Below are 23,784 nucleotides of genomic sequence, written 5' to 3' on the forward strand. Positions count from 1 at the left end.
TTTCACTATGAAGCTCAGAAGAAATACTGAGTTTCTAACCTGCTTTTGGTCACTTAACAACTAAAGGAGTGATGACATTCAGCATAACTGTAAGATCAGATGTTATCAATAACCCAGTGCAAAGTGTAGGCCCTCATTTCTGCCCCAAAGGCATCATAATTTCATCCCTGTCAAGGTACAACTGTGCATACCTACCAATGTCACACCCACTGGAAAAAAAATAGATCTTGCATTATCCATGCAATGTGAGATGCCGTCAGTGATGCTGAAGGAACTTCCATTGCTGTGTAGGCTGTTTAACACAATCCAGCTCCCATACAATTCACATGGGTCTGTTATTGGCAGCACGTGAAATCTGATTAAAACCACACAAGAGTTGTTGCCTTTGCAAAAGCCTTTCTCTGCTTGGGAAGTACTTATCAATTTTGCAGTGAATGGACTCGCTTCGCTCCTCCAAAATGCTCCTGGAAATATGCAACCTTCAGAAAACAAGGTGAGGCTTTGTGTTCTGGTGAGCAGCTGAGCAATTGCTATTCCAGCACTGCATGCTGTTACTAGAAATGGGCATTACGGTACACAAGATTCCTCAAATACTTGGAATTTCTAGATAGTGATTTTGGGACCTCTCACCCCTCCTGATGGCAAAATCCTGGGAGCACAAGCATGGCCCAGAAGAATAGAAAACCTTCTCCCACTTACTCTCTTAAGCTCCACTAAATCCCCTTACATTATGTTGAATTAGATAACAGGCAGGGCATTAATATTTCTGCAGATAAGAAATAAGCTGCCCTCAGTTAAACAGTCCCTATTATTTATATCCATGTGAGCAATGATCGTGGTTTAGAAGATTCCATTTGCCTGGCTTTTTTTTTGCTTTTTTTTTTCTTTTAAATCCATGTACATATTTCAAATAAACTTGTGAAGCTGCAGACAGAAGTTATTAGAGTAATGGGAAAAGCCTGACGGAACAAAGCTGATCCAGAATGTGGATTGAGGAATATTACATAACTATAAAGTGTTTCCAGAAAGCAAGTGAATAGTGCCCTGAATCTGCAGAGATGACATCACTGCATCCTAAGAACTTAATTCCCACAGATCCATTGTATCTTATTATTTATGGGGGAAGCATGGAGTGAGATGGTCTCCAAATGCAGCCATTAGGCTTAGGAAGGGCTGCTGCCTGTAAAGGCTTCAGGTTGAGTCAGTGGCATATTAATTTCTTTCCTATCAGTTAACATGTAAAGCAGCTGCTAGGTGAGGAATTCCTTCTGCCTATTTGAGATGAGGAAGATCTGGGCAAATGACCCAAAATAACTCCTTTGATGAATGGAACTTCTTCTCCTTGGCACAGAGCATACATTGTAGTTTTTCTGAATGTGCTTATTATGGTAAATCATTTGTCCTATCATTGTTCCAGCAAATGAAGGGAGATAGACAGACTGTCAAGAGATAAACAACTGCAGTTATTCAACCTGTATATTTGGACACATAAAATGCATCATTTGCCTAATTTTCCATTCCTGAATGGAAACAGATTCTTCCCCTAACAATATTTGCCAAGTATCTTCTTGTAAAATCGAGCACTTCTGCAAATGTGTGTGAAGAAGAAACAGGAACACGTGAAACAGGAAAGATCCCCACCTGGACTGTGGCATTTTAGCCACACTGGGTACTCCTGCTGTCTACTCTCAGTCTATCCCACATACACAGATTGTTCTCTCACTTGGTTACCCTCGCTGCCAAAGAAACAAACCTGCAAATCTCCTGCCACACCTGCAGTTCCAATAAACCCATTCGAAATCCCAGCTGTGAAGATTTCACAGCATCAGGCAGGGAGATCACGTTAATAAGTCACAACTACAGTGTTTAAGCCCTGTAAATCTCTGCAGGAGTGATTATGTGTTCAGCACTAGCTTCAAACAGCACAAGGCAGCACAAAGGCAGACGAGCAGAGGGAAGGCATCTCCCCTTGCCTTGCGTTCTCCTCCCTAGGGAGCAGTCTGCTCAGAGAACCGATTGCTGCCCGAGCCCCAGAGAAGCCTTTTATGCCGCCAAGTGAAGAAACATCCTGACAGACCGCTCCGTGTGTCTAATCCTGCAAATCAGGACCAATAATCGTCTTAACTGTTCAGCAGATCTATTTTTTAATGAGTGCCACCCACTGTCTGACTTTCAGCTCCCTACTCCAGATGTGAAGCTATTGGCTGCTGGCTAATACTGGACTTTCACTGGGACCGTATAATCCATCAGGATTATTCAGTGAGATGCTTCCTCCTTGCTCTTACATAACCAAGGGGACCTTTCTGATTTATCACCACAACTGAGTGTTTTCTAAATTCAGGCCAGAAGAACCGTACACTGATGTTTATCCGTTTATGCATACAGCGAGCATGCTGGACTCAGATAACCAGGCTTCTCATTTAAAGCTTTCTATGCCCTGTATAGTGCTTAGGGATCTGATGTGCACTGCATTGCATCCGATGACAATTGCATTTTGAAAGATACACACACATGGACATTCATGTCACCTACCAGAATATCAATTTTCTTTGAGTTACAGAAACTCACACTGCTTTCCTTTGACTGGGGGAAGAAATCTGTCAGTGTTTTCAAAGTGCCGTATGAAATACCTCCGTTGTGACAAGAAGCGGGTGGGAAGATGTTTCCTGTTATCTGAAGAACTGTGAGATTTTGGAAAGGTTTCCTGTTGTGCACCAGGACGATCCTTCCACCCTTGGGAAATCTGCAAGGAAGAGAAATCAGATGTATGGTTAGGGTTACCTTTCCTTCCAGAATCAATGATTCCATAGGGCTCAGCTACCTTAAGTTGAGTACAAGGCAGGGAGGACCCCACATCATGGCCGTGTGTGAGCAGTGCAGCACCCAGCAGTGGGGGACAGCTGGTCGTGTTACCCATTTGATGGAGAACACACACGTTTCTATCCAGAAATCTTACAAATATTAAATATTAATCAAGGAAATCAGTGCTGTGGTTATAATTTGCAAAAACTACAAGTTTACAAAAACTGTCCCCACTTTGATTGTACTGCTTTTGGATTTTCTTTTTTTCCCCTCCATAATATCTATCTTAAAAATTAAAAGGGGGAGGGGAGGAGGGACCCCTTTCTTTACTGCTTATATGAAAGGAAACATTCATTTCAAACACCCATTCACTAGACAGTCAAATGTTCGGAAATCAGAGGATTTCACAAGCTAAAACGTTCCTGAAATACACAGGTCTGGGCTGAATGTAACAGACAACAACAATGTGTGATTTCTCGACCACAGCATCTTTCCTTCACACCTTCCTTCCCTCCCATTTCATGCTACCAAGTCTATCTGGAGTGACCTGCACATTCCTGATGGCAGCCACCAACACAGCCTGCAGATGTTTGATGTGTGTGCCCTGCCCAGCCAGAGCTGCAGTGCAATCTGAGCAGCTCAGTCAGGGGCTCAGTCAGCCTGTTGGGGGCCACGGATGGGATGGGTGATTGCAAATATACATTTCCTAGGAAACCAGAAACTCCTCAAAACGTGACATCTCCTCACGACAATACTTTATTAAGTGGTTCCAACACTTCCTCTAGATTTCATTTGGTTTCAATTGCTTCTATTCTTTTTTCATTTTGACCCTCAGTAGTAAAAAACTCATTTTATTTTTTATTTACCTCCTAAGAACTGTAGCTCATAGGATTTGTGCAGAGATACAACAGAGGCTACTGGCAGAACTAGAGACTGACCTTCCACCTCTGATCTTTGAGACCAATGCTTCATCCCTTCCATAGATAGCTGAGACAGTTTTCATGCCATCTGTTGTCCTAGCTGGAAGTTCAGATTTGTCATTACTATGTTTCAATGATTACAAAGCACTTCAGATTTGTGCGGTGTTTGTACCGGTTCCACAGATCAGTTACACAGCTGAATGCAATCAGATTCTCTGTGTGCTTTGTTCTTGGTTGTCTCCCTATTGCACAGGTTGGGATTTTTCAACATGAGGTTAATCTTGACAAGTTGAGTTATAGTGTTTTCCCCATGCTTTGCATTTAATGTCACTTGGCTAAAGGCTGGAACAGACAATATGAGATGCAGGAGGAGGTTTGGGCTGTGCAATTAGTGCCTGCTAAGCACACCTTGGGAAGGGTTGGACAACACTTGTGGTGCTGTCTGAACAGGGTGGCACACTCAACATCCGTTGTTACTTCAGGACAATCCTTAATGGAACCAAACAATACATCATTGTAATCTGTTTTCAAAGGAGAAATAGCTATACACATCTGTTGCTTTATGGTTCAGGTTGGCTCTACTAAACTTCTGGGTGTACTGCGTTGGAGAAGCACCATGTTGATGATGTCCCCATCCCTTCTGTCCCCTGGGCCTTTACTAACAACCTCCAAGAACAACAAGACCTTTAGAAAGACACAGGAGCAGACTGTGACTGAGGCCAGAGCTCAGTTCCACCAGATCAAAGCAGCCATGCAGTCATTACAGCCCCCACACCCCATACAAATACATAAGTGTGCTTGGAGACGCTCTGGCCATGGAGTCATCACACAAGCAAATGTGCTGTTTGCTCTCCTCCTCCTCCACAGTATCATGGCTATATGGTTGGCACTTGGGAGAAGCTAAGTGACATTCCTGAGCTGAGAGGGGGATGAGAATTCTGACTGTGAATGTGTGCTATGAAACAGAAAGAAAAGCAAACCCAGTCAGTGCACACATGGGTACATTCATGTCATCTCAGATTTTTTTCTACTGTGAAATAAAATAAACTGCAGGAGATTCATCATCAGCTTTTCTGGTTGCTTCCAGCTGTGCTTTTATAAATATTGTGGATTTAGAGAGAATGAACAATATTTCCTGACTCCTCCACTCATCCTCCAACCCCATTGAAACTCATGGGCAAAAGCAGCAAGCAGCACTGCAGGTCACTTGTGCACTTACAAAAGAGCCTTTGCTCCAACCAGCCAAATTCAACCTCCAAAATTCAGTTCTGGATCTCACCGTTCCCACTGCCCAAGAACTTTCGCCAAAGAGAGACCCCAAACAGTAACTGTAGTTATTAGCCTGTAAAAAACAATGAAAACCAGAAAGGTGTATTTTATCAATACACTTTCTTAAAGACAACAAAAGAAAATGTGTAATTGAAAAAGAGAGGAAGGAACGAGTGGCTCGGCTGTGTTGTGCAGGATATATTATCCAACATCCCCAGCAACACCCCACAGACCAAACGGCCTTAGGATTTCAGCAGACACTTCTCAGTCAGTGCACATGGCTGTTTCAGTCTTAAAATCTCCCTGCTAACAAAATGTACATCACCCAGTGACAGACTGGACTCTTACTGAGGAAAGAGAAGAAATGAATCAAGTGCAGGACAGAAAATCCCAGACACCCGCTTGACTTTACTGCCAGAAAAACCACGTTGGTTTCTTAAGTTACACAGAACATGTCAACAAATAGCAATAGTGCAGTGAACTGTGGCATAGAATAGCTTGATCCCTGTACTTATACAATGCCTGGCTTGTCCAGCTCAGGTCTAATCTTCTTCTTTAATATTTGTGGTTAGAGAAAAAGGAAATGTAACATTGGCACCGGTCTTGAAGAAAGACTTTGTGTGCAACAGAGAAGTGTTTCATCTGTGTTTTCTCTCTCCTAACATATTACTTCGGTAGCTAAATGGGATCAGTTGTGGAAGGAGGGCATTTTTCTTTCTAGTTGGTTTGTATTTTTTGGAGGCTGATTCTTCTGAAATAAGGTCTGTTTACATATGTTACAGCACGTGAATTAGCACATCCTTAGGATGGGCAAAGCCAGCACCATGGTACCAAACTTGGTGTCCCTTTGTGCTGAGGAAGCCATGGAGACAGGACTCTGCTGTTCTGCTCCACTCTGCTTTCTCTTAATAACAGCAGAACCCATGGTTTATATGTTCCAAAATTCTGCCCTGTTTCTATCCAAGCTAATTTTTAAATTGGGTTATTTAGCGTAATGGCTCAGAATTGCTTTTTTCAGCCAAGAGACAACAAGCATTTTACCAGGTTTCATCTCCCTTCTCTTGTTCTCCATTTCTTGATCAACACTACCTTACTTGGCAGGATGGAGATGATGTTCCTCCTATGGAGATGTTGCAGAAAGGTTGCTGCTTTGCTCTGATACATTTCATGTCAACTGTTCTTTACTTTTGTTTTTCTCTTATTTTCTCCTGCTCTTGCACTTACTTCCTCAGATTCCTTTCATTCTCTGTCCTCTGTGTGTTTTGTATACTTCTAATTAACTTCAGTATCTCCCAGACTCCTTGATCCCATGCATCTTTTCAACTTGAGACTTGTGGTCTTTGAAACATCAATTTGCTCCCAACACCTATTAAGTGTATTAAGAGGTATCCAGCCCCATTTCCACAAAGGAGGAATGACTGACTCCAGCTGACACACCAGATGGACATACAGATCTCAAAAGATGCCATTTCCAACACCCGGCCTCTCATTTGTTTGAGGCAACCACAGTAATGAAAATAAATGCCTCAGGCCTGACAGAAAGCAGGCGGCTGATTGCATTAACAGTGAATTTTCCAGCCAAAAGTGGTTACAAATTAAGTAGCCAGCTGAGATGTTGAAAAATAAACCCATGTATTCTGGCACAAATCGCCATCTGAGGCTTGCTCACTCAGGGTTCCATCCACACAGGCATGGACAGCCTCAGCCTGCATCCAGCAAAGCATGGGAGCAAGTGATGATATTAAGCACATGCAGTACATATGGAGCCCAAGAAACAACTCACACAGTGAACGTTAAACCCATATTTAAGAGTTTTGCCACAATAAAGCCAGAAAACACTACTGAATGTTTAGTATACATAGTATACTAAATAGTATGTTTAGTATACATAGGAACCTCTTTAAATAGAGCAAGCAATGAGTCACTTCAAGTGTGCACTGTTAGGAATGAGAGCAGCATTTCTCCCATAGTAGATGTTTCAAGGTTTCACAGCACCAGCTCTGAAGATTAAATGAATCTCTGCAACTTTACTTTATACCTTTTGGTGCTTTCCTATCGTGAAGTTCCATGTCCAGGAAGTTGGTAGTTCCGAGAGCTTTAGATTACATTGAAATTAAAAAGAAAAATTAAAAATCAACACAAAAACTTCATGGTTGCAATGGAAAGATTTTAAGAGTAGCCTAAATATGCCTTTCAGAACCAAGCAGGAGGTATGAGTTAAACTTCTTCTTTTTTTCTTCTTTTGTAAAGCAATAATAATTTAGGAGGCTTAATTTGTGACTTGATGGCAATACTCTGCAAAGTACCTGCTCCATCCATATGAAATCCAGCTGACTGGTCTGAATAGCTGACTTAAATTGCAGCACATGAACAACTACATTCCCAAACCAGAGCTGTCAGAGAGATATTCCCCAGCAAGATTGAATTTTAAGATCTCCAGATTTCTCCAGCAGAATACCCTGTTCTTCTTGCCTGCAGTCACAGTGAAAGAAGTACTGCATTAAAAGGAGAATTAACTGCATATGATTTCAATCACTGTTTTAAGCACTGAAGAGGGAATTGCCAACAACTTTCAATGGTTTCAATACTGAAGAAATGCACTTACTCCTTATATTGGTGATGTTTGTTCTACTTTCAAAATCAAGTGTTGCCCAGTGCCAGAACATCTCTGGGGTTCTTCTGTATTGATAAATTCTACAATGCTAAGATATACTTGAAGTATTTTCATTATGAAGGCTTTGACAATGTGACCCATTTGCCTGCATAGGACCTGGAGCATCCAGTTTGATTTCATTAACTCTGTGAACTCATCTTTTGACTGTCTTCTGCTGCTTCCCCATGTGCTTCTTGGCCTCGTTAAGAAAACAAACAAGTAAGACCTGCTAATCTCAATGTCATCCCCTGTTTCTTTGCCCTAAAATTAAATTTGATGTTTAATTTTTTGTAATGATCAGAAGGTGCCTTGAGGCAAACTGACAAAACTGATCTACTGAGCTGTATTTGTTCTCCTTTGTAACAAAGGAGATGTCATTCTTTATACCAAAGCATATCACAGTGGCTGCTCCCTGTTTATGGCATCAGCAGGCAGACAGACGATAACAGCAAATGCTGCTCTCACAGCTCCTCACAATCCCACGACAAGGGCAGTCAGCACAGCTTCTCTTTTTTTTTCAGTTCATTTGCATTTTTTATTTAATAGATGACCACCAGCTCCAGATGTCTCTAATAATTACAGCATCTGAGTAATTCAGTACTCCCAAGTACTTGCACCGTGTAAGCAGAACAGATGGCCAATCCTACTGCCTTGGACGTACATTCTTCTGACGTGTGAGATGGAAACTGCAATACAGGAGAAGTGGGGTTTGGAGCCTTTATTAGCTCTATCAGGTGACCGACAATTTGCTGGAAGACATTTGGGCTATTTCTGGTTTCCACGTGTGCTCATACCTAAATTGGAGATGAAATCGCAGCAAGAAGTGAAAACTGTCATGATGCAGCACATAACAGAAGGATGAAAGTCCAGACAGATTACAAAGCAGACTCATATTTATAACTTATATTGAAGGGCATTCTTAACAACATTGGCACTGAGTGGACATATTCTGCTCCATGACAAAAGAGCCAATTTTGCCAGTACAAGGAAGTGGCATTACGTAAGTAGCAACAAAATACAGTGAATGTAGTTTGCTGTCAGGTCAACTTCCTTTAATAATCCAATAGTAGTAAAATGTGTGCTAAGAGCCTTGGTGCACAGTGACAATTATTTGCACAAGTTTCTGAAGGCTTCTGCTGGTTTTAACCCATATTCACCCAACTGTGCACTTCAAACCAAAAGCTTTAGTTAGAAGTTAGGTTCCTCTGCTATATTTCCAGAAAGGTTGACTCTAAATCTCGCTCCATTGCTCACACTGAAGTTGTGCTGACATGTGAAATGAGAGAATGGTTCTTTATGTTGCCTTCTGTACATTATACTGGGCAACGATATGCAGGTTAATGCATCCAAGGCTGGGAAAGTGAGAAGCAAGAGTTCCCCTTTGAGTGCTATCAGACACATTCATAACAAGACTTGGGGCAGTTAATTTTATGGAGATCATTCCACATCTCACCTATTGCTAACTGCAGTAATGCACGATGCAAGCCAGCCTCTGCTTTGCAGACAGCATATTGCTGCATTGCACGCACCACTGCAAACACTACACAAACATCCTGAAGGGTCTGATCCTTTCCTAAGTAGTAACAAAACTTCTGTCTTTTCCAGAAGTGCTGGAAAAAACTCAGGTTTGCTGGTTGTGGGCCACAAAATAGGACAGGTTCCCATCTTTACAGCCTGAGATATCCTGCTATCTTTGAAAAACAAAAACACAAACATAGTGGCCTGGGGTTGTAAAGAATATTATGGCCTATCTCTTGACATCAGATGAGGGCAATAAAGCTGTCAGAAGGTCTGGAAAACATCACTTACAAGGAAAGACAGGAACTGTGAGTGCTTAGTGCAGACAGTAAAAGAAGTTATAACGGCCTTAAGCTACAGGAGATGATTTTGCTGACTGCTTTCCTCTTTGCAGCCTCCATATACACTGGCGATGGGCAAGAATGGGCTTGAAATACAGAAGGAGCTTGGAAATAAGAAAAAAGCCAACAACTGCCCTAGAGATGGCACAGAAATCTGTTTGGGGATCAGGATTATGTGACCCCTAGAAGTTCCTTCCCACCCTGTATTTTACTGCTCTTTGTTAAGTATGGCTGCAAGATTCCTGCAGCGCCTCCAAGTGAAGATGAGTCTACGACCAAAGACAACAGCATTCTTTCCAAGGAGAGTCTCACCCAGCAATAGGGGATATATGGCTGTTCACTATCCCTGTGTGCACCAAGGAAGTAATTCATTTGAATTGCAGCATTAAGTTTCTCCTCCCTCGGTTTCTTAATAAAAATGGCTGTAGTAAAAACACAGGTACTTGGTTGTCTTTCTGACAGCCTAAAACTGGAATATTTCACAGTGAGACTTTCCTCCTATTTATTTCAACCCCACAACTAATTTCCAGTCCCATTCAATGCTTAGAAACTACTACAGTTACACCATCCTCCACCCTAAAGTAAACAATGACTGTATGTGTGCATTTTCCAGCAGCAGGTGTGCGTTTTACCAGCGTGGAGCTGGAACTGGGCACTTGCCAGACTGCTGGTGTTTCAGAATGTATCCCCTTCTTCTCTCTGAGCTACTCACATTATGCTGCAATTATCATCTAGACATTTCATTTTGCTCTGTTATGTCACATATTTTAGAAGGATATCCAAAAAAGGATTTAAAAAATGAAACCTTTTATATATATTAATTTGGAGCCCATTGCTAGAGCAGATAATGTACTCTTGATCTACCTGCTTCTTTTTTGCTTACAATGTCATTATTTACTCTTAGTGCATTCATAGACAGAACGGGTTCCAATGGGAGAACTGACCACTGAGCAAACTCACACTGCAAGGACTGCATGCTTTGGGTAGCCAAGAGTGGAGTCATCATGTATCAGATGCAATGAGGCTGCTTAGAGAAAGCCATGCTCACATGACTCTTTCATTCCAAAAGTGCAGGAAAAGCACTGCCTGTTAAAATACTGAATGGCAAATGAACACCCAGGTGCCTTTATTATTCCTGGTCATTGAAACAAACGCTTTTATATTTAATTATGACAGAGAACTGGGAGAAGAACATCAGACACAGAGAAAGGCAAGTATTAGGTTCTTTTTACTTAATGAGCCCTATGCTGCCAGCGCCAGGTATCCAGAAAACCAATCCAGAGATCAGCTCCACAGCCAATGTGGGTCACTTGTGTTAGCAAGTAATACAGCTCACAGACCAGCTGTGCCAGAGCAGTTTTCGGGACCTGCTGGTTCACTCACTGCTTGTCTTGTCCTCTCCAGTTCCTAAGTGGTTCTGCAGTCAAAGTTTCTCATTGGTTTTACTGGGATTATGGCTTAAAAATAACATCTTCTTAACAATCTGACCTATGGGACATGTATAATGTCACATAAAGTTACATGTGGGCTAAAATTCCCTACAAATACCATCTGATAATAAAATCACTAAGATATTGTCATCATTTTGCTGTAGCTGTTGGACCCAGGCTCATGACAGCCTGAGAGATGGGCAGAAGTACGTGTTCCTCCTCATTCTTTTCCGACTCAAATATAATCCTGAAGACAATAAATATTCATGATACTAAATATTTAAATTCTTCCACCCTGCTGGCCTGGATACTTCCACATTCACCAAAAAAAAGACAGAAAAAAGAATTCTAACATTTGTAAAAAGCTAAACAGAAAAACCTGTGCGTTCAGCAAACACGGGTGAGTTCTCAGGGAATAACAACGGTGATAAAACATTCCATATGAAATAGAGATGAATACACTAGAAAGGCACGGCAATGATAAATGACTTTCTCACTGTGAAGTGGCTCACACAGAACTATGGGTCAGGGTCAGCTTATTTTACAAACCTCAAGGGTTAGATATAAATTTTAGACCCAATTTGATTCTAGAGCTCTTCATACTTCAAAGCCATTTGCCACAGGCCTGCCACACTTCATCAACAGCACATGCTTTTTTTCCTTGGAATAACCAAGCTGGGGGTGGAAAGCATTAGTAAAACTTACAAACGGGCAATGGGCCAGTCACATTTGAGTATTATTAAGGGGCAGATATATTGGAAATATAAAGCCACAGATCCTCAAATCAGACCGTTCTGCCTTTTCTTCAAACATCTTATTCAGGGAAAGTGGAAATAGGAGAGAGAAGCATAAGACGAAAGCAGATAATGCTGGAGAAACCAGCTATAGGAAGTCCTCTGTGATGGGAGTTTTCAAATCAAGCTCTTGTAGCTGATGTGTCCCCATAGCAGGCTGCAGAGCAGGCTTCAGTGAACTTGCAGGGCTCCAACCAGTGAGAACATCTATTCTGTAATCCTGGCATATATGAGGTACTTTGAGTTCTTTAGATCTTCAGGGTTTTACTCACCTTGGAACAGCTGCAGCAGGTCACTTTCCTGCAGTACCAAAATGTATTATTGCTCATTACACAGTGATCAGCAATAGGAATTCAGAGTTCTTTGGGAAGCATTACAGAGTAAAATGCCCCAAGTTATGAAATTTCAGACATAATTTCATTCTCAGGATTTGATGTTCTTGGAATTGTCATGTCAAGCTTTTAAATATAAATATTTACTGTGTTTTGGTTTTGTTTTTTGCTTAGCATAAAAAATGATACAGCATTACAAAAGGTATAAAATGTGCATAGACTCACTGGACTCCTCAGAAGCTTGAAGAGTTCAAGTAACCACAGAGAGCAGCTACTTCCAAACGGGGATGGAAACTCAATGTGGGTTTTTAGGACTGTAATTCTTGTTTAAGTCCCCAGATTCCATCTATCAAAGATAATCTTCAGCTTTTATACAGCCAGTTCTTCCACCAGAGCTTTCAAAGCAGTTTCCAAAATCATTCTACCCTTTGCCCTGGAGATACTTAACACAGGAAAACATATGGGCTGAGGAACCATATTTACACTGCTCTCTTTCCTCACCTTTCCTAAGACACAGTGTTTAATATGAGCACAATCTGCCAGTGTCACCCACATGACAGTGCTCTGCATCTGTGTGGCCATATGACTGCTTAATCTGCCTGTTTCATAAGATAATTACTGAATGAGAAATTAATACCAGCACAGCAAGCCATGGCATGTCTAAATAAGTTGAGTTTGATATAATTCTGTATGGAACTTTCAGCACTTCATTGAATGTGTGTCCTTGCTAATGCAGGAAAAACACTTTTCTTCTTACCAAATTGCTTCTTCACATGTTTTCTTTGGGTATGTTTTGTAACTGCAACCAAAAACCGGCGCTACTGTCCTGCAAACCAAGTGGATGTGACCCAACACCTTTTGAAGTGGTGCTGACAAGGCGTGAAGGAAGACCAGCCTCAGGTTTCAGTGTTCTTAGCTGACAAGGATGGACAGGAGGGATCCAAGGGCAAGGCAGGAGGGCAAGATAGCTGTTGGCAAACCACACCAAACAGGCTGATTTCAAACCAAACATGATACCATGGAAGAGATGGCTCTCTGATGACAGCCGTAACCTCCTTCTCCTATAACAATTCTTTCCATGACTTAGTCACTAGTTTTAATGATGATCTTTCACTGCTTATGAGAGAAATTAGCTTAAGCAAACCACTGCTGTTTGATTAAACCATTAATAAGACATTTGACACGAGCAGGACTGGATATTAAAAGGAGGAAAAACAGCCTCTGGGAAGAGAGATTTTCCTGCATTTAATGTCAAAGGAAAGTCATTCCAGTAAGCAAGCAATAGCAAGACTTGCCAACACAAAACTATTCATTTGTCATGCAGCTCTATCCATACAAAAACAATGAAACATAATAATAATTATATCCTACTTTGGAATTTTGAATGAATAATGTCTTGAAAATAATAAGACAGTTGGAATGTTGTGGGTTTTTTTTTTCCATGAATACTGTATCTTAAATGAGTTTGTAATGGGATAGCACTTCCAGAGTTCTCATTCATAATAATACAAGATACAACTCTTAGGAAGATAAGAATGACAAATAGATTCTATTTTCATCCTTAGGACAGACTAAACAAACTTCATTGTAGCCAAGTGCACCTGGAGAAAAGAAAGAAAACATCTGCTGGTATTGTAATGTGTTCCCCAGGGCCTTGCCTTGTGAAGGGCACGGCGAAGGACAGCCTTGAATTCAGGAGCAGGCAGGGTGCTGGGGCTGGGTGAGATGGTCACAGTTGCTTCACTGTGCTCAAAATAACCCTACAATGGCCATTATAAACCAGCAGTCTGTATTCTGAGCATGCTCAGGATCGGTAATTAAAACTTGAATACAAGGATATGGGAATATCCGTATCTCCATATTCAATCTTCAGATGGAAGTTTTCCCTCTACATCAAATCCACTCCAACTTCCACATACCAGGCATACGAAATCAAAACACTTATACAACCAGATGTGGTGCATAACTTATTATTAGAATTAGAAATCTCATGAAGTGAAGATGTTTGTAACGAGATATCCTGAAAACTTTGGAATCTGCTAATAAAGAAGGTAGCTTCGGACTGCATAGCTACAGCCTGCTTGTACTGTGAGGACCCCCGAGGAGAGAGCCATGTTGTGAATTTAATAGGACAAAGCTTCAGAACAGCAAAGAATTGTCAGTGAAATTTATTATTAAAGGATGAAGTTAAACTGTAAAACCATTAGCAAATTAAGTCCATAGTAAATAGATTCTGGAAGGGACTACAATTCAAAGGACTCATCAGCTTAAGATGTGCTAAAATCAGCCAAAGAGTCTTTTACTGCCTGCAGTGAATTTAAAGTTGAAGATATGAATGATATTAACATTCTCTCCCTACAGACTTTTCTGCACACAATCTAAAGCTCAGTGTTACTTTACTGTAGTCTAAAACATTCAGCTTTGGCCTTGGCCTGAAAAGATAAGGTCTGTTTCTTTCTGGAACAGGAGCTGACACATTTTGCTTGTCCTGTCCCTGTGAACAGTTCCTAACAATTAACAGGACAGTATCTTGTACAGCTGAATGAACAGAGTAATCCTGGGACAAAGGTGAGCGTGTTTACTCCGTATATTTTATGTATCGGCAAATTGGCCAATTAATGACAATTGTGGGAATTCAATTAGAGTCTCTCAGTGAAACCAGGGACCCAATTTTGCCTTGAAAAGAGAAAATGTTTTCAAACAGTACCAAAGTCCAAACAACCGGCAGTGCCTGGCATCGGCTCTTGCGTCTGTTTCAAGGGTGAGCTTTCTGACACAGCACCATCTGTCTGTCCGGTGTTTTTACCAGACAAGAGGGTGTTCAAGTCTCTTCCTTGGATTCTTTAGCTCCGCTGCAACACCACTAATGACCAAGTAATAGCAAAAACAATCTTGTCTTTGCAGGCAGAGAGCCAGCATTGATTGCTAGACAATATTTCTGCAACGAAATATTGGTTTTTGCTGGAAATGGATGAACCATAATACAGCAAAAACATCAGAGGATGAAGATGGCAAGATAGACGTGTTGCAGAGGTGGTTGTACTCCAGCACTTTTCTTGCTTTGAGTTGGAATTTAGATTACGAGATACATGCATTACACGATACATACATTATGAGATAACACTTCCATAACAGTAAAATAATTATCTGCCCAACCCAAATGTGGACCTGGAAATGGAGTTCTAGACAAAGCCCTGTCAAGATATGCTGGGATATGAAGCTTCACAAAGCTATTTCGTAAAATTAAGAACCCATCCCCAAACCAGGAAGACTTTTCCAAATCATGTTTAGTTCCTTCCTTTTCATGCCACGGATAATGAAGAACCTGCAGTCCAAGCTCTGCCCTCCATGTCCTTGGGTCCCCTTTAGCTCATCACAGAGCTCTGCCTGAACTCGGGGACCAATTCTGTTGACGATGCACAAAAAGGAAGATGATTTAGCTGCTTTTCTCCTAGCAGGGCTGCTTCTGCAAAGCTGAGGGAGAGCAGCACTGCCAGTAACTGCAGCAGTTCTGAGTTCAAGCGAGGAATCAGAGGTGCTGGGTGAAGTGGTTCAATTTCTACCTTAGTCATTGTTCAGAGTAGACTGCTTTCAATGGATTCCCTCTGCTAATCTTTCATTGAGATCGCAGCATCTCAAGTACTCTCCCTGTTTTTACCTTCTGATGCATTTACAGATAAAGGCAGTAAGCATCTGTATTGATTTTTCAAGCTTTTGAGGTAGCGTGTGATGCAGAGCTCAGAGGAGAGCACAAACAACACACCATACCGCCAGCTAATGAATGAAAAGTTGTACTGTAATGCACTGTTTCATCTGCATGGACTGATACACCGAGGTGAGGCGTGGGAGGGAAACAGTCTGATGGAAGCTCATGTGAATAGGAAATGCATTGCAAAAGTAGTGCAAAATGGCAGCACCAACAAACAACAGCAACAATCAGAGGGGTGGAGGGCTGCAAAAACTCATTAGGTGTATGATTAAGAACCAGGGAGATGAAGTAGGCCATCAGAAATGGTAGCTGAGCAACTTTACTGATATTTCTGCTGCCTATGAGCTACCTGTGACCTCCTGACAACCTGGGTCATTTTATTCTAATCAGAATGTTTTCTTCTATCCCAATAAATAGGCTGGACTGACTGCTTTTCAAATCAGCCTCCTCTGTTAACTGAGACAGATCTTCATGAAATAATACCCCATTTTTAAGTCTTTCTATAACATTTTTAGAAAGGGAAGCTCTAAATAGCAACATCTTGGAGACAGAATTCATCCTGTGCACAGTCTGTAAATAAACTGTCTGCTCTAATGGAGAATGACCAGGGAAATAAAGTTTCTGCAGCCCATATCTGAAACAAAATTTTTTTACCAAGGCTAAAAACATTTCAACTAAATACGATGATAATATTTGCTACCTCCAAGAAAAGGGACGCACGGAGCCACATATATTGCATTTGTTCTTTGTGAAATTGGTTAAAATGAACTACAACGATTCTGACTCAAGTACACGAAGAAATATCACTGCTACGATCAGCCTTCAAATTCCCTTTTCCCTCTTGCTTGCTGCCATACTGTTATATGTAACACCACTGCCCAGTTATTTCCCAGGCAGGCAATAAGAACTCAGCTGGTAATTAAGTTCCCTCACTTGAATGTCAGATGTATTTTGAGTCCCAGGAATATTCCAGCATCTCACATACCTTTCCTGTCCCACTGTTTAATTATCAAAGGAGCAATGAAAAGGAGAACAGGAATGAGGTGCAGATGAATATGAATTATTGAAAGGGACAAGGAAGAAAGCACTGCAGAAACAGGAGCAGCTGTCATTTAAGCTCTGCATAAGGGCTATGAGGAGGTATCAGAGCTATTTCCTCAGAGGAGTCCCTCTCTGTTCAGGAGTCTAAGTGACCTTAAGGCATTTTCCCTTGTCCAGCCCAAACAACATCTTGTGTCTTTATTTTAATCATTCATTTTACTTCATGTTAACACCCATTCAACAACTACAGATGGCTCCCATGTTACCGGTGGTAATGTTGTACGCTCTTTGTTTTGTGTGTGCCTTTTATTTTTGCCCAAAAGACCAACATTTCATGTATAATTTAACTCTGCAAACACTATCCCTTTCACATTCTACATGTCCCTTTCAAACAATGAAATTCAAAGCCGCAGGAATTGAAAACACTACTCCAATTTAATCCATGGTCATCGTTTTGTTAAACAACTCTGCAAGCATCTTTTGACTGGCTGGATGGACTACATGAATGGAATCATGTCATGTTTTGCTTTATGCCATCTCATCATATTATACAACCAAGCCGCATTTCTGCTCTTCAGACACTTGCTTGGGAAGTATCTGGAAGGCACTGCATTAATCTTCCTTCCTAATTTATTTCTGTTTTCCTTTAGATTATCCTCCAAACTGGACATATTAGTCTGTTTTCTCCCATGTTCAGTCTAATTTTATTAATGCTTACCATTTTCTCTAATCTCTCTAGCTTCATCACTGTCTCTTTATCTATCCTTCCAGACATCTCCTTTGATTTTATCATTAATTAATGCATATTTGTAGGGTTTACAACAAAAGCTCGTTTGTAGATGTGAGTCACACACCCATTCGTCGCCCAGTCACTGGCAGTCAGACCTTTTCCAAATCACTCTGTTGATAATTTTAAGATTACAACAAATGAAATTCGTTCTGGTTATTTTTCCCCTCAGTGTTTCAGCACTTGGAGATAACAAATCCTTGTGGAGGACAGCAGGAGGTAGGGAATACAGATTTGAGAACAGAGTGACCAGTAAGAAAAATGGAACGGCCAGGATGTCAGCAATGGCTGGGGAAGCTCACAAGGGACACCTGAACCTTCCCAATCCTCGTGCAGTTGCATGCCAAGGCAACTCCCCAACGTACCTTACAGTAATTCAGAAGTTCCTCTTCAGGAAGGGCTGACAAAACACCCATCTATTGACTGCAGCCATGATATAGGCTTTGCACTACTGAAACTTTATGCTGCTGAAGCTCTGTAGTCCTGCAGGCCGAGAGAGATGTGTCCCTGGGTGGCAGTTTTCAGACAGACTGAAAGGTGGGTCTGAAAAGGAGGCTGGAGGGAAGAGCCTGGGCTCTCACCCAGTGGTGAGCCGCTCAAAAATGTTCACTACCAAAGTTCTCAGCAAAGCAAGTAAAAAAAAAACAAACCAAAACCAGCACGTGGAGGGAAAATTCCTTCCTTTTGTCCCAAACAGGAAACTTAAACAGCTACTCAGAGCCCACAGGATGGGGTTTGCAGAGACCAAACTGCAAGCAGAAATTCCTTTTCTATTAGTTTTACATTCGTATGATCAAATCATAATATCTTTGTTTTTAGCCTGAATGAAGCTAACATTCAATGATTAAAACAGATACAGATCTCAATGAGGAACTGGCTAAATTATTAAAAAGAGCTTAAGGGCACTTTCAACAACTGGGTGATACAATATGCACAGCAATGCCTTTTGTGCATATTGTGTTAATGCAAGGTCTCAAGCCTTGGGAGAAACCATGATTAGAATCATTTTATATATATATATATTTTTGACATTTAATGCATCATAAATGCAGAACTGGATTCGTATGGTAATTAATTTGAACAGTATGATATTAGGAAAAAAGCAGATGAAGTAATCAATCACCAGTAACAACTAGAAAAATATTTTCAGACTTTCCTATGCAAGTTTTAAATGATTTCAGATATAGATCCTAACAGAAGAAGGGAAGAAAATCGCTGATATTCAGTATTCAAACCCACCTCACCTGATTAGTGATTCACGTTTTAATCTGGCAGCTCATCACTGCAGTTAATGTTTCTGTTTTCTGTCTGGAAGCAAAAAACATTGCTGTATCTGATCCTTGAGCTATGCACCTATAGATAGATGATCACCGAGAACTTATCTACCTATTAAAAACAGCCCTCTTTAGCACAGTTAGTTGAAGATCAACTTTTTAATAGCTCCTGTCCTTTCCCCGTAATTGGAGCTTGCTGTTCTGTCTTATAACAGAGTTCTCCTTACAGGACCACAGGGGTTATATGCATGTGATTTATGACTAGGAAATGAAGGCTTAGAGGCATTAAGTGATGTGTCTGGGATGACACATGACGATATTAACAAAGGTAAGAAAGAGAGAACTTCTGTTTTGTAAGCACAGTGCTACCTTTCTCTTTCAGTACTGCATCACCCGATGGCAGACATCTTTTTGCACGCACTAAGTCAGGCTTGTGTTGATGGACATAGATTGATGGACCCATGACCTGTGATCTCCAAAATCAGTGGTACTTACAGACATTTGTACGCTGCCAAGTGAGCCCTCCCTTAAGCAGGGAATGGCATTCAAGACATTTGAAATGTCTGGTTATGTTTCTTCAGGTTTTTTTTCCTAGCCAATTTACAACACCTTATTCTGACCATTTTCCTCTTTTAATCCTTCAACTGGTGTTATTTTTTCCCTAACTCATATGGTGGCACAAATGCAACTTCTTTTCAACCTACCCCTGTGTAGATAACCTCTCAATGAAACAAAGGTTATCTTTTCCATAATCACATCCCTTCTTATTGACTATAGAAATGCATGAAAATGGTAAAAAAAATAACTACCCAGTCCTCAAATGGCAGTCAGGTATCAGTCTCATGAAGGGTCTTTGGCTATAGCAGGAGGCACATCAAAATCTGTGTGCTGTGCTATCTTTTGGGCATTTGTGGTATTTCAAAGATCCTCATGTTGATCATTGCAATGACTGTTTTAATACCAGTCATGAAAATGGTGTGATTCATAAATGCTTTGGAATTTTGAAACGATAAGCAGTAGGTGAAAAAAACATATATAAAAAAATGTTATATGATTTCCAATTTTAATTTCACCAAAGGTTTTACGATGTCAAATGCTCTCTACTCTACAGATACATCAAAACACACAATGTAAATCTACCTGCAGGGATAGAGGGAAAATGAAGAAACCTCCTACTAGCAGCAAACTCATGCTGATTATCACCCAGGACTTGTGTAATTCCCTCAGCTTCCAGGTTCTCCATGAGGAAAGCCATGCAGAGCATCAGTCCTTTCCTTGATGTGCACGCAGTCAGACAGATGTGCCCTTTTGTTTGAACTCAAGGGAAGGCTGTACACGTTTCCCATAAAACATTTTGGCACTTCCTAATGGACCGGTGCTCAGAGATGGTAGAAATGCTTCTTCCTGAAATGAGCTGCTTGTGAGTGGAGCTCAGGGTGAAAATGAGCACCAGAACTGACAGCAGGAGGGAATTATTCTCCAGATCAGGTTATGAAAGACTTCAGATTGTCTTTCTCTCAAGCTCTCTGATTACCTGGGGACGGCTCACTGAGTCTCTTGCTATGTGGACAGATAACAGTACTCAGCTCTAAGCCATGGCATTTTAGTTCTGTTTCCTCTGCCCATGCCACATTACACTCTAATCCTTTAAACCTAAGTGAATCAGCCTTTATGCAACATGCATCGGGATTGACATAGGAACGATCATCCATTTGGAATTAGTTTCCTTATGTACTGTACATTAACAGGTACGATCTTCTGAATCCAGAGGAGATAAGCATAGAAAACTGAGGGAAATATAACTGAAGTTAATTTTGAAGTGCAGCCTTTGTGCAAGGAGACAAGTGAAAGGACACAGCAATTTGTGCATTCCATATCATTAACCTCACCATACTTTTATATACCTGATACACACTCTGAATATTTCGTTGGCTTTAGTAGTATTTTGCCCTTTTTGGCCCTTTTTGGCTTTCATCAAACTTGGCAAAAGAAAATCAAGTTATAAAGACGGTGATGGAGAGAAGGGAGAAAGCACAGTCCCCAGTTTGTGTGGCTCAGTCTTGTGAGGCAGTTTGTGGTGCATCAGGAACCTGGATCACAACTGGCATTTATGAAGGCTGGGATGAGCAAGCAATACGTTACACAAATGCTTAACAAATCAAGGGTACCCACAGCCTGATTTACCACACGCTCCTGTGCGAATGCTATCATTATTCCACTGGAATCAATAATACTGCAACTCGCTAAGGCTTGAATAACGAAGAGGTGAACCTAGCCCTTCACTGTCAATTTAATTATCCATACAAAGTAGGCATTTGGCAAGAAAGGCCATTTCTATTGCTCCATAAAGACAAATTATGAAGGTATAAACAGGAGCATGAGGCTAACATTGCTGGACTGAATGAAATATTGGCATAAATCCTGAAAGTTTACCTTGCAATAGGCGATGCGATAATTGAACTAAGAAGGCTAAGCTCTTCTTTATGTCCAGTGAGTAATATGAGAATATGAAAAGATGCTGAATTCCCATGTAACGAGTCTATCTAAATCCAATTACATCCACACATGTTAACCACTAAGTACTGAATTTTAAAACGCTCCTTTCAATTTCACGCCAACTATTTTGCAAGTGAATGAAAAAATATATATTTTATTCAACAGAAGAATCCATACGGCACGAGCAAAAAGAACCTGGGAAAGGCCAGGTGTGTACATTGGCTGAGTGTTAGAGATCCAGTCCTCACCTGAGCACAAAAGGCCTCAACAGGAAAAAACAACGCAACCATTTAGTGATGAAATCGCACCAACTGAACAGTCAGTGCTGGGCTTTTTTCTAAGCCAACGAATGAAAACAATATAGGTTTTTTTGAGCAAATTTATTTCGCTCTTACTTTTTTTCTCCTTTATATGTTTATATTTTTCAGTGCATTCATATTTCCTTAAACAATTATTTTGATGCACACCTTTGTTTTTTGACTCTAAAAGCCTGAAATGCATCATCAGTTTACAGGTGCCAAGGAAAGTAATTATCTTTGTACTATATTTAAGTGTTACAAAAAGCCCAGTTGGGAAGCAAAGAGAAGATTAACAACACTCCCTTTATTAAATTACATACCTGCTCCCTGCAGAATGATTGGAAGACTTGGAAGTACATACAATTTCCAAGCATACATTCTACCCCTTGGTAAGACAGTCTGCTATAAGCAGACATCATTACTCTTGAATATATGGAGTCTGGAATATACATGCATATACGCACAGTTTTGTCTCCAGCAGTTTTTTGCTGTTCTAATGGAGAAATACTGTCAAATAACGACTGCATGATCAGTTCAGAACCAACCAGCACAACCATCCTTGTAGAGTCTAGGCTAACCTCCTCTGGTTTCTTAACATAAAGGCACTTCTATAAGGTCCAGCCAGTGCTTTATGCAGGGCTAGGCTTAGACTATCTGGGAGGGTTACACAACAGCATGCAATTGCCTTGTCCCTGGAACTCTCTAGAGAATAACCAGGTCTGCTCAGCTTGCTTCTCAGCATCAGTATGTTGCCCTCATTGAAAAAGGGGATGAGAGGCAGGTCTAAGACACTGTAATGGAACGGTTAAATAATAAAAGGGGTGAAACAGGGAGACAGGAAAGTTATTTGCATCAACAAATAAATAAAGCACACGGAAACTGCATGAAGGGCATGTAAAAGAAGCTGATACAACCAGATGGCTAAGGGGCAAGGAGAGAGCAATTCCAGAATGCAAAAGGGAACTACAGAACAGGAAAAAAGAATAAAAATGTTGATGTTAATTCTGAATAGGCCAAATTTAAAGGGAACTGAACAGGAAAACTATGGCTGCAGTTACAACAAAGAAAAAAAGAACAACATATATAAAAGCAAGTCAGCAGAGGTTTGAACTGATGCAGAAATAAGTCTTTCCCACCTGGAGAGAGACTTCAGTTTTGTGGTCTCAGCATTAACAGTTTCAGTTGCTGAACTATTAAGGAGGATCTGTATTGGATCTTCTGCACAGATACTAGTTTGGTTCTGGCTGGCAGTGAGACCCTGATATATCTACAGAGAAGGCTCCGAGTCTCCACAGAACAAATATTAGGGTGCCCAGTACTGAAGGTAAAGTGGTAAACTTTAAAAAAAACAGGTATTTCCTGCTAAATAAGACTCAAATCACTGAATTATGTATAATATTTACTCACTGATCTGGATTTATTCACCTTTTTGTCAGCTTGTTTCAGAAACGCAACCTTTAGCAGTACCACACAAGGGCTTCACAAGGTGAGAAGGAAATGCTAATTGCTTTTATCCTTTTCTGAAACAATCCATCCAAAGTTAATTAGAAGAGGTTTGCTTTTTCTTCGCAAAAGTAATCCATAAGAAAATCTGATAGGCAGAGCAAACTGCATCTCACACAAAGGTAGTAGGATTTAAGTGATGCTCCCAGAACTGAGTTGCCTCCAGGCATCTATCTGGCCTTTCTCAGTGGATGGCATAATTAGGACCTGAGTGCAAACCCCAGTGGTGATGGCTGATAAGAAGTTAATCTTTCGGGCACCACGTGGGCCAAGAGAGATGCGCCAACAGGCCCAATTAGCAAAGGCTTCCCGTCCCAGGCTGTGCCATAGCATTTCTCAGCACTGACACAGCTGCAAGATCTGCTTATGAGGTGCCTCACCTCAGCAGCACAAGGGGAAGTAGCCCAGGGCAAGCAAAGGGCTCCAGCTGCACCTTGTACCACCACCTGCAAACAGCTCTGGGGTACAAACTCCTAAGGGCCTTTCCATGGAGCATTCATATGCCCAGTGGGGCATGTAAATCCCACAGATGTACACAATTCTGTGGCAGTAGGATTCAAGTTCAGGAGCTGCAGCCACACTGGGTATAAACTTTGTCATTTTTTACTGAATTTAG

General features: G+C 41.0%; 1 protein-coding gene across 1 annotated transcript in view; it reads right to left on the reverse strand.

Moving 5' to 3' along the window:
- WFDC1 (WAP four-disulfide core domain 1) overlaps positions 1-23,784 on the reverse strand; it is a 98,766-nt gene that overhangs the window by 36,219 nt on the left and 38,763 nt on the right. Inside the window, exon 3 of the mRNA XM_072346726.1 lies at positions 2,631-2,743. The gene's annotated coding sequence lies outside the window, so the exon portion shown is untranslated. The remainder of the gene's footprint in view (positions 1-2,630; positions 2,744-23,784) is intronic.

This window comes from Excalfactoria chinensis, chromosome 11 (assembly GCF_039878825.1).
Source record: "Excalfactoria chinensis isolate bCotChi1 chromosome 11, bCotChi1.hap2, whole genome shotgun sequence".
NCBI lineage: Eukaryota > Metazoa > Chordata > Aves > Galliformes > Phasianidae > Excalfactoria > Excalfactoria chinensis.